Source organism: Cynocephalus volans, chromosome 2 (genome assembly GCF_027409185.1).
Source record: "Cynocephalus volans isolate mCynVol1 chromosome 2, mCynVol1.pri, whole genome shotgun sequence".
NCBI lineage: Eukaryota > Metazoa > Chordata > Mammalia > Dermoptera > Cynocephalidae > Cynocephalus > Cynocephalus volans.
The window spans coordinates 232,148,807-232,166,054 of NC_084461.1; the positions used below are offsets into that span (position 1 = coordinate 232,148,807).

Below are 17,248 nucleotides of genomic sequence, written 5' to 3' on the forward strand. Positions count from 1 at the left end.
ACAGCAGACGGGATATTAAGAATTCAGTTCATGAACACAAGTAAGAAAAAAGAGAGAGAGAATAAATTGGCATTCAGTTTCCACGCGCTTCTTGATTAGCTTTAGGGTGTATGTTTTGGGTCAATCCAAGAGTAAATAAAGGATATATGATAATGTTCATCTTCTATTTGATTTAAAAAAAAAGGTGCCAGTGGCCCAAAAATTCTCCAGGAATTTATTTTTATCTCTTTGGCTAAGAGTAAGTACAATGATCCAATTATCGATTACAATCTCTGGTTAGTTTTATTTTTAAGTCATTACACTATAATATTGTTGCCACAAGCAGTGCTATAAAATCCAGAGCATATTAGACCCTTTATGCACTTTATCTTATTAAGTCCTCACAATCCCTCTGCCAGGTCAGTATTGTCTCGTTTATACTTTTACTGAGATTCAGAGCAGTTAAAACCTTTTGCCCAAGGCCACATGAAAGGTAAGTGGCAAGGTCAGGTTACAACTGAGAATCAAACCTGGGGCTTCTATAACTTCCAGGACTCTATTCTCTCTGGTATTTAACCTTCCTCTTAAATCAGCTTTGTTTCTCTGTTCGTAAATTTAACATGATTTGGAGAGACATGGTTAATAAATACAACTGCCACAATAAAAGATTTGGAAGCAAACAGTAAACCCAAAATAAGGTGAGCTGTTTAATTATACATACACTTGTATGTTATGTAAATCTCTCAGATGTGCCAAAATTTAGTAGGATCCTTAAATAAAAATAAAAATCAATTTCATTTTATAAAATTTCTCAGTTATGCAGGACAACGCTTTACAACAATATCTAACAATATCTCTCCTCCTAAGTAGCATTATAAACCTTGCTTCTACAGATTTTCTTTAAACATTCGTAAAATAGGGGATAATGGTATTTGCATCCCAACCTTACTGCTGTATATGCAATGGTCGATTTTTCCTGTAGCTGAATGTGGTCCTTCAGCAGACACCTCTCGCAAAGTCATTGTAATTTTGGCCTCTTCACCTTTCAGGAGAGAGCTATACAAAAGAATCATCACCTCTCCCTGATGTTTAATCAGGGCTCAGCATGGTAAGGTCCTTTTATGAAAAGTTCCCTGGCAGGAAATCAAAGCCCCTTTCTTCAAAAACAATAAAACATGAAACAGAGGGATCCATCTGTTAATCAAGATAGATTTCTCTTTAAAAAAAAAGAAAAGTTTCCTCAAAGAATAAAAAGCTTTCACACTAATTAATATCCACTAAAGCTCCTACCAGTTTAAAGGCTTAAGCAAAGTCAAGAATTATCCAGCTAATTCAAATCTAGAAGGTGTTTTTGTATCACTCATCTGGATTGACAAGAGAAAGTACTTCCCCAAAAAAGACCAGGATAATTAATTCCAATTTGCACTTCAGGTTTGCAAGCACAACCTCAGTGTGTCAACCTTGACAAATTTTCCTGGAGTACATTATAATCGATTACTCAGAATCAAATCCAATTCCCTACATCTATTGCTTACCTGTGTATAACACCTTGCACTATGTCAGGTCCTAGAAACCCAGAAAGGATTCATTTAAATCCTCGCTGTCCTACAGTGCACAACTGATTGGAATTCTGCTTCCTGAATAGGTTTTTCCACATCCTACATTCCTTTACACATAGTCAAGAAAGTCAGACTAGACCAAAGATACCTCATATATTGTGCCTAAATTCCCTCTACATCATGCCTCCCAAGAGATTATCCAGCCCACGGCTTCAGACTTCTCAAGTTAGGTCTATATCTTTGGACAGCTCTTTAATCTAATCATTTTGATAGCTGCCAACATAATAGGTGATAACAATGAACTATATGCAATTTATCTGGGGAAATTAAATGCCCCCAAACAGAGGCCTGCAGGACATTGGGGAAGAAACCATACAGTTGTCAAATGATGATTTTCTCTAAATAGCTATGAATCAAATGCCAGAACACTGAACTGGAAGGAAGCTTGACAGTCTATAAATAGGGTTTTTTTTTAATTTCCCTCTTTAGGCTTTTGTTTTCTCTTTCATCTGCAAATACACAAATGTCACATATGTCCCTCCTCCCTTACTCCTAACACACACACAAGCACCACAGAATAGTAGTTATTAAATAGGCAACCCATTCAATTAAAGAACTTTACATATTGTCATAGACTCTGGACACTTTCATTCAATGGCAGCCCTTCTTTGGTCCAAATAATACCAGCAAATCAAGAGACAACTGAGCAAACTAGACAAAAGGCCCAAAGCCTTGACTAATAAAATTATTTTTGAACTACAGTTCAGAGCCTAAAAAAACCCTGTGACATAATGTCTGCATTCCCTCCCTACACATGTTGACAGCCAATTGACCAAAACATTAGAATGGGACATTTCTGAGGCTCCTTCCACCCAAATGTGCTGCCTGGTGTAGCTCATGCTTCAGAGAAAGTTGAACAACCCCACAAGGGAACTCACAAAAGAGCCCATGATCCTCCGGTGGAAGGATGCTATCAGCTCACCCAATGGCAGAGAGAGGAAAAACCAAGTCTGGCAAATGTTCTCTATTTAATCAGCTTTACAGTTCAGACAACTGTCTTGTTAAGTTCTTTTACTATAGCCATTCCGATGAAATTACATGAAAACAAATGATGATACAGTAATTAGATATAAGAAAGTGTTTTAGGGACACATTTCTGTTACTTTCATGCACACAGTATTTCTTTTAAATTATGAGTTGGAAAAGACACGCATTGCTATGGTAACCACCAAAAAGCACTAGCTTGTCTTATCTGTGGTGTCTGTGTACATGCTGTTTGCCTCCTGTTCTAATTACCAATTCTACTTGCTACCACTCACGAACTGTGAATGAGACCCTCCTGAGCCAAAGTTGTCCCCCACTACTTTTCTCCACTAATCCCACTGGGGTCCAGTCCCACTGGGCTCCCGATGACCTGCCTATATCAGGCCCACTCCATTCACTCAGCAAGTTTCCAGCAAACTTTTAATGAGCACCTTACCTCTGCTCAGTGCTGAGGACATACAATGAGACCACTGCCCTAAGGCCCACGTGCAACCTGTTCCATAACACATCCACCCTGTAAATATCTCCCCATGGCTCCTAAGTGCCAGGGTCTCTGCTACTAGAGTGGGTGGAGAAAAGAACAAGGCGAGTTTCTAAACATGCAGACCTAATACAGTCCAATAAAGGCTATGCCACAGTCTGCACAAAGTGCTACATGTCACAGAGAAGGGACAGGAGACAGAGAGGGGAGAAATTGTGGAAGGTTTCAAAGAAACAACATTCTATGAGGGTCTGAGAGAAGAAATAGCATGTTTTTAGGCTAACAGCACCCTAGACTGAGGAGACAGAACATTCCAAGTGTCTCTTGGGAGCATAGGGAAATGGAAGGAAATATGGCTGGAGCTGAGGTTTGAGAAGAAATCAAATTCTAAATTTGATTGAGGAGATAAAGGGGTTACACACAGGGGAGTAATAGCAGCGGTATGATTCAGAAAGAAGATTTTAAAGAGTCAAACCTCTGAGGGGATTATTTATACATTATAACTAAGTCTACATACACAAAATATGTATATATATTCTAACCAATAACAAAAAATGCCTCTGAAGTATTCAAATTCATTCCTAGTTAAAAATGTCTAGTAAAATAGCAATATTAGGCATTATTCTTAATAGTGTGATAACACTATATATTTTAACACTTGTGACATTGCACTTAAATCCAGAAACAAGACAAGAATAAAATTCAAACACTTGGGATTATATTGCATAAGGACTTATTATATGAAGGAAAACACAATATTTTCACAAAAGGACAGAAAAGAAGGCTTGAATAACCACAGACACACTGTTGCTATATGGTAAGAACCAATCAATATTACAAAGGATCCATTTCTCAAATTTACATAAATATCACTTCCAGTCAAATTTCCACTAAAAATTATATTGGATTTTTAACAAGTAAGTCTAAATTTCATACGAAAAAGTAAAAATAGCCAGACCATCTTTTAAAAAAATAATGTGCACTACACTACTAACAAGGAATAGAGAACAATAAAGCAGTCTAGATGTCTATAAAAAGTCAAAATTGTGCATTGGATCCTTTATTCTCATCAAAAATAATTTAAGAAAAATTATAACTTAAGCATGAAAAATGCAATTATAAACATAATAAGTATAAAGACAGGTAAACACATTTGAATAATTAGGGGTGAGAACGGTCTTTCTTAGCAAGGCATAAGCTGTCAAAGGAAAGGTTAAGTTCTGACTTGGGGAAAAAAATCTAACTATTAAAAGAAAGACTATCTGAACTAAAAATATTTGGCATTTGTGGCACAGATGGAGTTACTACCATTAATATATATTAAGAACTCTCAAATTACATAATAGAGTAGAAATACCTCCAAAACAATATAAGCAAATATTATAAGCAAACAAGTCACAACTAAGAAAATATGCATAAATAACAGAAAAGAAAAACATAAGAAAAAATTAAAGCGCATTAGTACTTAGGTTAGTGGAAATTAGCAAGATAATATAATGGAATTCCCTTTTGCTCACATTGAATTGGCAAGGTATTTACTCATTTATTTATTTATGTAATAACAGTTCTCGGTGTTAGCCAGGAGTCCAAGAAGGAGCACTCTCAAACATTTGCATTTGTCATAAATTGATATAAATATTCTCAAGGTATTTTGGCAATACATACTAAAAAGATTAAAAATGTACGTACCATTTGACTGGAAGATATATTTTGGCAAAAATTATCCTAAAGATTCAATTTGAATGTAAAGATTTAGCTACAGCCTATCACCTTCATATAAGTTTATAAGAAAAACATCAGAAGAAACATCTATGGAAATGAACAAAAAAATCATGTTCTCTTTTATACAATGAATTTTTGTTAGCTTGAAGAAAAGATATTCATATTGAAGTATCTGTTTGGCAAGCAAGATATTCACAAAACTCTAAGTGGATAAAACAGATTAGAAAGAAGTGATCCCGGGCCGACCCCGGGGCGCACTCGGGAGAGTGCGGCGCTGGGAGCGCAGCGACGTTCCCGCTGCGGGTTCGGATCCCATATAGGAATGGCCGGTGCGCTCACTGGCTGAGTGCCGGTCACGAAAAAGACAAAAAAAAAAAAAAAAGAAAGAAGTGATCCCATGTTTTACAAAATATGATGTGTACTTACTGAGTTTTAATATTATTCATGTTATAAATTTGGAAGTATATGTAAAAATAATCACTCTAGTTAGCATTCTTGGGTTGGTACAATTACAGATCCTTTGAATTTCATTTTTTTTAAACTCATCTCACAATGTTCCAAATGTTAGATGCATATACTATTGGGGGAGAAAAATTTGAAACTAAAAGTTCACAAAAAATTGCCATAAAATATTTATTTTAAAAATGGACAACAACATTTATTAAACCTGGGTGGCTTTGTGACCAGCAGTTGGAGAATAAGACTGGAGGGAAGCGCACTGGTGCTGGAGGGGCTGAGAGGAGGGACGACTGGGCAGTGAGGTATCAGGAGTAAATGCCAGAGACTGTTCAGAAGTTAAATAACTGGGCTGAGAATTCTTTCCATTTTCATTTTGGTTGCATGGTGCTGCGGGTGAGGAGAGGTGACTAAGATTTCCAGTGTGGCCAAGCAGGTAGCAGGTAATGCAGCTGATCAGGCAAGATCTCATTCTCTTACAACACTCCTTTCCCGCAGTACTCCCCGCACATTCTTCAAGAGGGAAGTCAGAGCTTCCTGTCTCACAGTGGCATCCTTTAGACCTAAAGCCATAAGACATTTGTGTCCTCTGAACTCCACCCTAATAAATTCCACATCATCTGGCGTTGATATTCATTCTGCCTTGAGGCATGTCTTACAATGTTAGTTTTGTTGTTACATAATTTTTTATATATTAGTGTCTTTGTCAGGTGTAGCCAGCAGAAGTGGTAAAGGACAAGCAAACCAAGAAAAAACTTTCAAAGAAGGCCTTGCCAGGAGTGGGATATGACTGTCTGCAGGTCACCCTGGTGTGCTGCAGCCACTCCAAGTTTCTGCTGTCTTCACCCAGCTCTGCTGTTGTAACTGCCCCTCAGGCAGAATTTGGTGGTGACACCTCTGGATATTCATATGAGTTTCATTTCACCCAGCTCCTAAGGCGTTAGTTGCTTGGTGTCCTAAATTCTCCCCAATATCTCATTTCAGCTTCCCTCAATTTTGGGGGGTCAGCTATTTGCCAAGTCCATGTTGGCAACAAAATTGATATTTCATAAGAATCTAACCCCATCTTTAAAACACACACACACAGCACACACATGCACAATCTTTTTTTCACCAACTAGACTGGTAAGCTATTTGAAATAATGGATTATATTTGATGAAGGTAATGATAATGATGGTGAAGTTAATAAAAATAACACTACAGCCAACATTTGTGAGTTCCTGATATACGCTATACACCTCGCACATTACTACCAATCCTGGAACTCCTTCAAAGTAAGGATAATCGTTCTGCCTTCACAGATGAGGTGGCAGAAGTTCAAAGAGGTTAAACCAACAGATTCAGTGTCAATGCCTAGTTTTGAGGCAAGTGTCCATCTGACTTTCAATGCTCCCACACATTCTTACATCCTCTGCTGACTCAACAATTCTTTTCAGTCCTGTGACCCACGCCATTCCTTAGCAAATGCCACAGCCCCTTACATATGATGTTTTAGGCTAAGCCCTTTCCATACAAACTCTCAGCTGACTCCAGCAGGAATTCTATAAATACCTATAAAGAATAAATTATTTCTAACACTTACTGTTACCAAAAATATTGGTAACAGGAGTCTTATATAATTGAAACAAAGCAGCACGTGTGTGTGTTTGTGTATGTTTGTGTCTTTTAGTTATGATGTAATAATAGTTAATGGGGTGAAATAAATCAAAAAGCAATGGGCTGTTAAGTACCAGGTACACTCTAAAGCTTGTTTAACGGGAAAATGCAATGATTCCATTCATTAGTCATGGTCAGTTAGATGCTTTAAAAAAATCCAGATGTATGAACAAAGTCAAGAAAACCATTTGCAGCAGGTAAAATACACAGAAAAATTAATAGCACTTCATTAGTAAAATAAAAGAATACAACTCTCTACTGGCAAGTTCTTGTTTGCCTTAAGCACCTTCCTTTGACTGAATTTAAAATAATTTTTCAATAATATAAAAAAAGACATGTATGCTGCACTTGCAAGGAATTCATTCATTCAAATGGTTTCACTTTATGCTTCATTACTAATTGCCAAAGGAGAGCACATAAAACTGCTGAAATATCATTTACAAGCAGAGAAATCCTGAAAACAGGGTAACAGAAAGAAAAAAAAAAAAGCCTTGCATTTCTTTTACATGGAACCAAAAGTAAATGATGGAGCACCTGCTCTGAGAAATCCAAAATGCTGGCACAAACTCATACTTGTGTTTACTCTGCCCATACAACAGAGAGAAAACCCAAATGAGCAATATAACTAAATTCAAACCTGAGTCAGGGGACTACAGTTCTTTAAATCAATTCCCTGGTAAACTCTAGTCCTTGACCTATGAAGAAACATTTCAAAGACCACAAATATATGGTCCCACTTAAATCCTTTCTGGAATAAGACAGGGAAATATATAGATGGATAAATAGCATGCAAATGAATGAATAAATCAATTAATACATAAGTAAATACACTTAAAAAAATTAACAGTTTTACAAAGCCAATTCCTAAAAATGTCAAATGGTGTCCAAAGTACAGAAACAGCAGAACTATCTCTGGTCCACTCAGGCCACAGCTCCATTCTATTTCCTGAGTGGGACATATGTATTTGGATGACAAAGATAACAGACAATCCAGTGAAAAGTTCTCCTTCAAGATCAACATACAGTCTTCCATTGTGCTAAAGCTCATCGTTCTGCAACATGTTTCTAAAATGTGTGAAAAAGGGTAAGTCATGTCCATGTCCTCTGAAAACTACAAGACATGAAAGTAAATTTTCCTCCTGAAAGCTCACAATGATTTCTGCAGTACCCAACGCTCTCCGTCTTGTCCCTGCTGAGATACAGCTTGAAGCGGGGGTCATAGGAAAAGATGTTTTCAAAAATATGTGAATTTGGTTCTGTGAACTCAAAGACAAACTGCCTGAATGTGGTAGATGATAAACCAGTGCGTGCATAATATATTTAATATTTTCAGTGCATGACTATTTCAATTTCTAAAACTGCCCTCCCATTACAAATAATTGTTGCCTATTATTGTCATTATTAAAGGGTTTTACCCAAAATCTGCTCTCAAGATATTCTATACAAACAGTTCTCTTACTTTGAAGGAGACAAGAATATTTTCATTCATTCATTCATTCATCCATCAACTTATTCATCTGTCCATCTAACCATTTAAGCTTTTCCTTTGACAGATAATTTCGAGCCTTATACTTTGTGTATAAGTTTCATGTAGGGGCTTGAGAGAAGACAGGAAAAAACATGCTTATCTATAACTACAATCAGAGAAGGTTATTATGCACCATGAGATGTGTAAATTGTTTGGGGGGATCAGAGGAAGAAGAGATGAATTCCAAATGACGGTCTTGAAGTAGGGCTCTTTATAGAAAGTGGCATCTGAATTGGTTCTTGAAGAAGTTAAATGACTTTAAGTGCACTTCATAACTTAATTTCAATCTAACCTGGTTAAAATCTGAACAACATGTAATCAAGCTTCCCCAGTAATCCAGGTATATGTTTATAATCTGTGACTAGTTTTTTATTTCAGCCATGGTATTGTCTAATTTGCAGTAACTATTGATGTGCAAAGATGTGCGTGCAAAGGTAATCTTTGACATATTTAGTAGCCAACATGCCATCCCAAAAGCAGGGGACAGTCCTTACAGATACCATCTTAGACAATCTGCATAGCTAATGATAAAGGTGTCACAACTGCTCTGGACGTATGCCATGTTTTTAACAGAATCATACAATCTTATAGATTTTCAACTTCCTTTTTTAAAGTTGCAAACTATTTTAAACATCTTTTAAAGCACGTTTCAATTTTTGCATACCCATAAAATCTTCACTGGAGTAAAAGTGTGGTCTCCCTTCTGCAAAGGGAAAGTCTGAGATTTGCAGTGGCCTTGGATGCTTATCAGACGTTCTACACAAACCTACTGGCCATCTCCACTTCAAAAGTGCTGAGAGTAAGGCGCTAGGTGAGAACCAGTCAGAAAAGCCACGGTTCTGCCTTTAAGATCTGAAAAAAGCCGGTAATAGCACTTGCCTCTGCTTGAGGACTCTGGTCAATGGAACGCCTCGGCTCGTTATTCCAAAAGTGGTGAGTAGGAGAACTGCAGGTCTCACTGTTTTGTTATTTGAAGCTCCATTATAGCTCCTGCTAGATAACCTTTCCTGAAAGCAAGCCCTTGGTTACTCTATTAATGTACCTAGAATAAATTCAACTGTAAAACTGATCAAAGGCAGTGCCAGCCTCTTCCCTACTTTATACATACTATCTGACTTTTCCTCCCAATGACCTGTAAGCAAAACCTATAATCATCTTTATTTTAATGATTTAGAAATTAAGACTTGGAGACATTAATTAACTGGCCTAAGTGTACACAACAGATTTATCTGACTCCAATGGCCAGGCTTTTAATACCACATTCTACTGCCCTTAGAATATTGACCACGAAAAGACAGTCACAATATATTAAGTTAAATAAGCACAGCCTACCCAGGCCCCTGGATAATCTGATCCCTAACAAATTTCTATCTTGTCACCCCGTTTCCTATGTGCTTCAACCCCGTGATTCTTTCAGATGCAGGAGTAAGTCAAGCTCTCCTTCCACAGGAAGCCCTTCTCACCTGTGATTCCCTCTACTTGGAACGTTCATCTCTCCATTCTTAGCATGACAATGAATCTCAACCTTAATATCTCACCATAAATGTCACTCATCAAAAAAATTTCCCTGGTCATCTATTTTAGCATATTCTCTCTTACAGAACTCCGCCTTTACCACCCACACCTCTCCCCCACTTTAGAACAAGAAAGAATGAAGTACTTTCAGAGCAATCAGTATAAAATAATACCTTATATGTAAATACACACTGCATGTATCCCAATACACTCACCTATACATACACCCCCACTCAAAGCCTGGAATAAAATAAAAAGCTTGGAGTAAAAGGAAAAAATGAGAAAAGTAAGGACAAAAGAAAGAAGAGTATTTGGAAAGCATTACACCAAGATTCTAACAGAGATTTTTTTTTTTTTCCCTGGTGATTACAATGTTGGAGATTTTCTATCTTTCTGCTTGCCTGAACTTTCTAATCTTTGGTAATTAACATTTATTGCTCTCATAGTACATTTTAAAAACATAAAAGCAATTCTAAACTAAGCAATAACAATCTTTTTTTTTACAAGAAAAATTTTTTTTTACTTGATCAGATGCTGTTCTTGTTTAGGTTCTTTCTATATTAGGTATCCAAAGTAATTCAGAGATTAACAACATTACCTTTGATCCTTATAGAACTATCTATCTATCTATCTATCTATCTATCTATTTATTTATTCATTTATTTGGTGGAGGGGGAAGGAATCGTTTCACCAATAATAACAGGAAGAATAAACACTGGAGGAAGAAATGTCCTACCTGATATTCTCACCAAAAAGAAAAAAAAAAATGTTTGTGCTAGAGCATAAAGACACACACAAACCAACACCCCAATCAAAGAGCAACAAATGATACTGTCCCAGAGAACCTTCCTCAGGACCCAAACCACACAAGAGTGATGCTGTAGAGAAGGCATTTTCATTGCAGGGTAAAAATCTCTCTTGGTCAACAGGTGATAGCAGGTGAATGCTTCCTGGAACACTGTGATTCCTGAGGCCTGGAGGGAGGGAGTTCTTGGTGAACTCCCAGGATTTGCACCTCAGGCAGCTTTTAGTCTGCAGTATGGCTTTACCTAAAAATCAAATTTTAAACATGCATTATTTGCTCAAAATTAAATGAACTCTCCAGTTGTCTAACTGGGACAATTTGCAATTATTTGGCCGATTACACTCAGGCTTTGCTGATAAAGACACAGCAATAAGGTTCACACACAGGGCATTTGGCATGAACAGAATTTATGGAAAAGAGCTGGCTCTCATAACACTGGCGACCAAATAAAAAAGGCTTTTATTAAAACATATCTGCCGGCACAAATTCTCATGAATTGTAAAAATAAATTCCACTGAGTAACTTGGCTTTACTTGAAGGAGAAATTTTAGGGAAAAAATGTAAGGTTTTAAGAAAGAGTTTAACAGAATAGCTGTGCTCACCGGTTCTCATCTGCCGGGGAACTGAGAGTGTGTGGCGCTCCTGTCAGCACAGGCCCAGCTCAGTGCCACCCGGGCAGGATGAGGAGGGACACTTAGACACCAGGTAACACTGGAGACTGCAATTTTGGTCTAAAAATTTTTATCACGAAGTTGAAAAAATATGCAAAGCTGAATATTTTGTGGCTTTCCAAAGACTATGTTTAGGTATTTTGCTTAATTTCATTTATAAATTAGTGATTCCATTTTCTGAAGTATGTTTTCTTTGGACATTATTGAGTACTCAGGATTCCAGCCTTTAAGGACTTGGTTTGATATTACCACTGTTGAAGGAATTTAGGTTTTTGTGCCTTTTACAAACACCTTCCCACCTTGGGAGGTTTTCTCTTCATTCTTTGCTGAAAGCCAGAGCTGGGGAACAGGAAAGGGGTAATTCGCTTGGTGTCTGGTAGGCGAGTGGCAAGAATAACAGATTAGGAAGAGCAGGTGACTCACAGGTTATCACCTGCCGCAGCCAATGCACATCCTCCTGAAAGATTATCTAGAGTAAATTTTGATATTAAAAATGCTAATTGAGAAAACCCACTGGGCAGAAAAATTACTGATTTATTCCACTAAATAGGAGTTTAGATTCTTTTTTAGAAATTTCAGAATAGGGGCTTTGTAGTGGGCCACAGTGGCACACTTTCAAAATAAATTTTAGAGCGAGGGCAAGAATAGATAGTTTCAGGGCCACTGAACAACACAAAGGGAGACCATGAGAAATTTCTTATAAGATCTAAGAGAAAGTTATGATGATCCTGAACATGGACTTCAAAAGCATTGTGCATATTTTCTTTAAAGGTTTTATTATCTCTTTCCTATTTTGATTAGAAGTTCAGTGCCTTGCATTTAAATATTACTGCTCTCTAAGAAACCAAAGTGTTTTGTGGACAGAAACCCTGTTTTCCTTCCTAGAGAGAGAAGCTCTGCACTGGCATCATGTGGATACAGCTAACTTCTTCCTCCCCTCGCTTCTCAAAGAGCCCTTAAGACATTGCCAGTAGGCCATTCTTCATTCTCGTGTGCCAAGAACCATTCACAGGTTTGCAGCCAAATGCGGATCAATGTGCAATAAGCATTTTTGCTACAACTGAGTGCATGTCCTGTGAGATGGAACCCTGGCTGAACAGCTCAAATGAAGCACGTAAAACACCCTCCAATCCCCAGGTAAGGTGCAGGCGAAGCCCCATCTGTTCCTTGGATGTGGGAGGGAACTCGGCCTTGTGACTCTGTGTGGGAATGAGCTACGGCAACTCATCATCCATCCCAAGCTGCAACCAAGTGAATGATGCTGTGCAGTGGATGTCTGGATCCCTTGAGGCATTCCTTTAGGGCATGGTCATGATTGCTTGAAATTATCTCTTCCTTATTTTGAGTTAAGCCTATTAATTTCTTTAAATTTGCCCCCCCCAAAAATTTCCAGTACTGTACTTGCAAATGTTCATTAAGCACTCAAAGGTTGAAAACAACTGTGCTAATCATAATTGAGTGGCCACATATCCCTTTTCTATGCCAACGCTCCGCATACTGTCTCATCTCAAGGCAGAGGGAGGGCTTCAGAAGAGTCTGTAAGGGACCAGACCCTCTTCAGTTCTTGCTGATCATGGGGGCATGTTAGACGACACCGTCTGCAGTGAAGCAACCCCAAAAGCTATCATGCCTGACTTTCAGTGGTCACCTTGCTGTGGCGCTACCCCACGTCACCACCACCACTCTCACCATGTGCCACCATGAGCAGCACCACCGTCCTCCCATCTCCATTACCCACATCCATGTACTGGGTTGAATAACTTCTCCAGAATGTGTGGCCATCAGGAAGCTACGAATGGGACCTTATTTGGAAATACAGTCTTTGCAGACGTAATGAAGATGAGGTCAAACTGGGGTAGGGTGAGCCCTAAACCCAATATGACTCGTGTCCGTATAAGAAGAAGTAAATTTGAACAAAGATATACAGACACATAGGGGAGAAGGCCATGTGAAGAAGGAGGCAGAGACTGGAGTCACAAATCTACAAACCAAGGAATGCCAAGGAGTTCCAGCAACCACCTGAAACTAGAAGAGGCGAGGAAGGATTTTTTCCTAGAGGCTTGGAGGGAGCATGGACAGGCCAACATTCTGATTTCAGACTTTTAGCCTCCAGGACTATGAGAGGACACATTTCTGCTGTTTTAAGCCACCCAGTTTATGCTACCTTATTACAGGTGCCCTAGGAAACTAGTGCACCTCCCATCACCCGCACCGACCCATCACTCTCACCACCATCACCAACACCTCCCCATCGTCACCACTACTGAGATAACGTGGTGGAAAAGATAACACGGAAAACTCTCTCTCAGGCCAACACTGGGACTTAGTTTGAGAGGTCAGCAGCTGACACCAGAAGACGGTCTCAGGTAAGTGGCGTGAGTATGCGTGTCTGACCCCGGCTCCCGGGGTTACATACTTGGTATCGCTCCTTTTTTATTGCCAATCTTCTATATCGATATTGATGTGTGCATTTTTTCTCATTCCCACAGAGAGAGGAACAAAGGTGGTTTGATATGAAAGAGACACCAAAGATCAATCATTTTACCTCCATAGTCATACAGCTGGGGAAACTGATCACTAGAAAGGTGAACTAATATGTACAAAGCCAGTGAATGAGCTTCTAGCACAATCGGATCCAGAACTCAGATTTCCTGACTCACTCAATCAACTCTGCAAGACTGTTTGCCACAGAAGTGGGATCGCATGTTTTAATACCTACTATAGGAAATTAGAAAGCTATCTATGAAAGGTGTCAACATTCTCCACCCTGCTACCAACTTATAGGCTCATTGTATTAACTCACTTAAGTCTCATTTAACCTTGCCAGAAAAATGTGGGGACCAGGCCCAGAGATTAAATTACCTAAATATTCCCTATAATATCAGTGGTGATATCAAAGTATGACATTTAAGAAAGATGTTTTCTACTAATAGCAATATGTAACTGAAAACGTTTCCACTGCTGAGGAAGTATATCCCTAATAGTAACTCTACACACCTGTATACAATTAAAATAACTTGGAGGCCTTCTCAAAACACGTCTGAGGTAGAATTCTTATCAAACAGTGAGGAAGAAACTTTGGAACTATGAGAGCACTGATCGGTATGTTAGTGAAGATTACATCATGCATCTAAGCAACAACAAATTAAAGAGGGCCTCTATGTTCCAAGGCATGTGGTAAAGACAAAAAAAGAATGATAAACATAATCAGGCATATTGACTCCTTGTGGTCTTTGGAAGTCATCTCATTGGACTAGCTTTCAGATCAGAGTACACTAAGATGCAATCTCTAATACTGAAATGAAGCTTTCCTGAACCACAACTTCTAAAAACTTTGGAAGAAGGGTATTGAGGAGTCTGCGGGTTTGATGTACAGAGAAGCCCCACTATTAAAAGAAAAAAATGAACTGTGTAGTTCCCCAGAGCTAGATGTAATCCTGTAGAACTCAGCTCCCGATTTACAGTCAAAAGGACGTGATCTATGCAGTTATCAAGTTAATATGAATACTATCAGCTAAACATATAAAATATCCCAGTTTCCTTAACATCAGTTTCTTTATGCAGTTTTATTAGAGATCTCTCCTTTCTTCTTTTAACCAATTGATACTCAGTGTCATAATGTGTAATTAACACAGTATTTATCTCATATTTTAAAATCATTTATGAATAAACAGATACACATATATATTATAAAATTTAACCAATCAGTAAGGTGTGTACTACAATTATTTTCTAAGACTTCAATTTCCTAGGCATTTACAATCTGAAATTCCCATCACCGTGTACTATTTCAGTCTCAGAGAAGTTGCCACTATAATATGGTGAGGAATTATTTTTTTCTCTTAAAACAGTAAAAACAAAGTTTTGAGCTTCTAATTAACACGTATATTTAGAAGCCGCTGTGTTTTCTTCTAGGTAGTGGAGACACGTCTCCTATGACTTAGAAGAAGCAAAAAAAAATTATGAAACTAAGTCTATTGCTTGTTTTGTTTAAATTTTTTATTTTGTGTTTTTTCGCCCCTAAATAATTAATTTCATCCTAAAAATAGGTCAGGTGTGACACAGGTGATAAATGGAAGTTAGACAATTCTTCAAACAGTGCTACTTTTCCTAGGAACACATATCCTACTGAAGTCTAACAAGCATCTCAAATTTAGCAGGTCCCAAACCAAATTACTGATTTCTCCACTCCACACTGCTCCTACTCCAGCACTGCCCCCTGCTTAAGCAGCACTGCCATTCACCCAGATTGCACAGATTAAAGAAAACAAATAAACAAGACACCCTTCATTCATACTCAATTTCTCTCTTTGCCTAATTTCCTCACCCCTGCCTGCTCCATACAAATCTTTACTGTAGATGCTGATTTTAAAATACGTTTTAAATCAGAACACCTGACACCCACTCTTCTGCACCCACTCCAGTCCATGCTAATAGCACCTTTCAGCCAGGCCACTGCGATAGCTTTTCAAATGTTCTCCTGGCTTCTACTCCTGCTTCCATACAGTCTGTTTTCTGCACAAGCCAACCTCACTCTTGCTCAGCAGTTTCCAACTGTTTCCCATCTCTCACGGGGTAGATTCAAAGCTCGTGCAGTAACCCAATGCTGGCTAGCTCTCAGACCTCACGGGCTGCCATTCTCTCATCACCAGCTTTCACCCCACGCCAAATCATGCTGTATGCCACGCTCCTTCCGCTCAGGACAAACACACTCCCACGCCCAGGTCTTATCACATGCCTTTCCCTCTGCTTTGAATATGTTCCCTGCAGATATTTCCTTGGCTTTCTCAGAACTTTTCAAAGGCTACCTTCTTAGAGAGGCCTTCTCCAACTACCCTATTTAAAATACTATCCCCAACAACATCAGTTGAATAAAGGATGAGTTCTTCATTGAAATGGCAATTGTGATTTAAGATGAAAGGAGAGCATTTGGAAAAGGAACACTTGGCTGCATATGGCCTAAAAGAACAAGGCCTGTTTTTTCTTTGAAAATTAAATTTTATTTTTCATTGAAAATGATGATGATGATGATGATGATGATAACAGCAATAGCAGCCAACACTCGTTGAACATATGCCCGGAACTGTGCTGGGTGTTTTGTAATACCCAGTTATGAGTGACTGTAATACTTACTTAATTCTTACAACAACCTTATGAGGTAGGTAGGTACATTATAATAAGGTACGCTTTTTATAGATGAAGTACATAAGACAGAGGAAATCTTGAAAAGCCTGCCCACCCCCAATCAAGTTAATCTAATCTTGACTGTAAAGACTTTAAAAAGAAACATGACTGAACAAAATTATAAAACGTAAGGCTATAGAAATATTTGAAATCTACTTATGTTTGCACAAGGCTGCTTTCTCTAATAAAAGAAAGATGGCCCAAGAGATTCGGAAGACTCTTAAAAAGGCAAATTCCAATTATGCAATAACAAACAATCTCCATGTACAACAGAATAAAATTCATTCAAACTGCCAATCCAGCTACAGAGTGAGGGATGATTTTTAAAGAATATAAAGAAAACAGGAAAACCGGGCACAGAGCAACTGTTGATTAGCAGTAATGGCCTATAAGAACAGAGTAGGATAAGTGCATTAACTTCCCTTAGAAGCTGAAAATTGTGATAAAAGTATAAGAGTAACCAAAGGGGTTCCTCAAATTTAATGTTGCATTAAAATTGGATAGCACATTTTTCTGTCTTCTACTTGGACTACACGAATTATTCCGGCAGATGTGAAAGACATTGTTTTTCAACTCCTCTCTGATTCCATGGGAGTGGGAGGCCAGAAGGAAGTCTACTAAAAGAGAACTTCATACCTCAACCCTGT

At 38.2% G+C, this 17,248-nt stretch overlaps 1 protein-coding gene across 4 annotated transcripts in view; it reads right to left on the reverse strand.

Annotated features, from left to right (window-relative positions):
- Window positions 1-17,248, reverse strand: part of NRG3 (neuregulin 3) — a 1,080,861-nt gene that overhangs the window by 1,034,830 nt on the left and 28,783 nt on the right. The gene's annotated exons all lie outside the window — the stretch shown is intronic.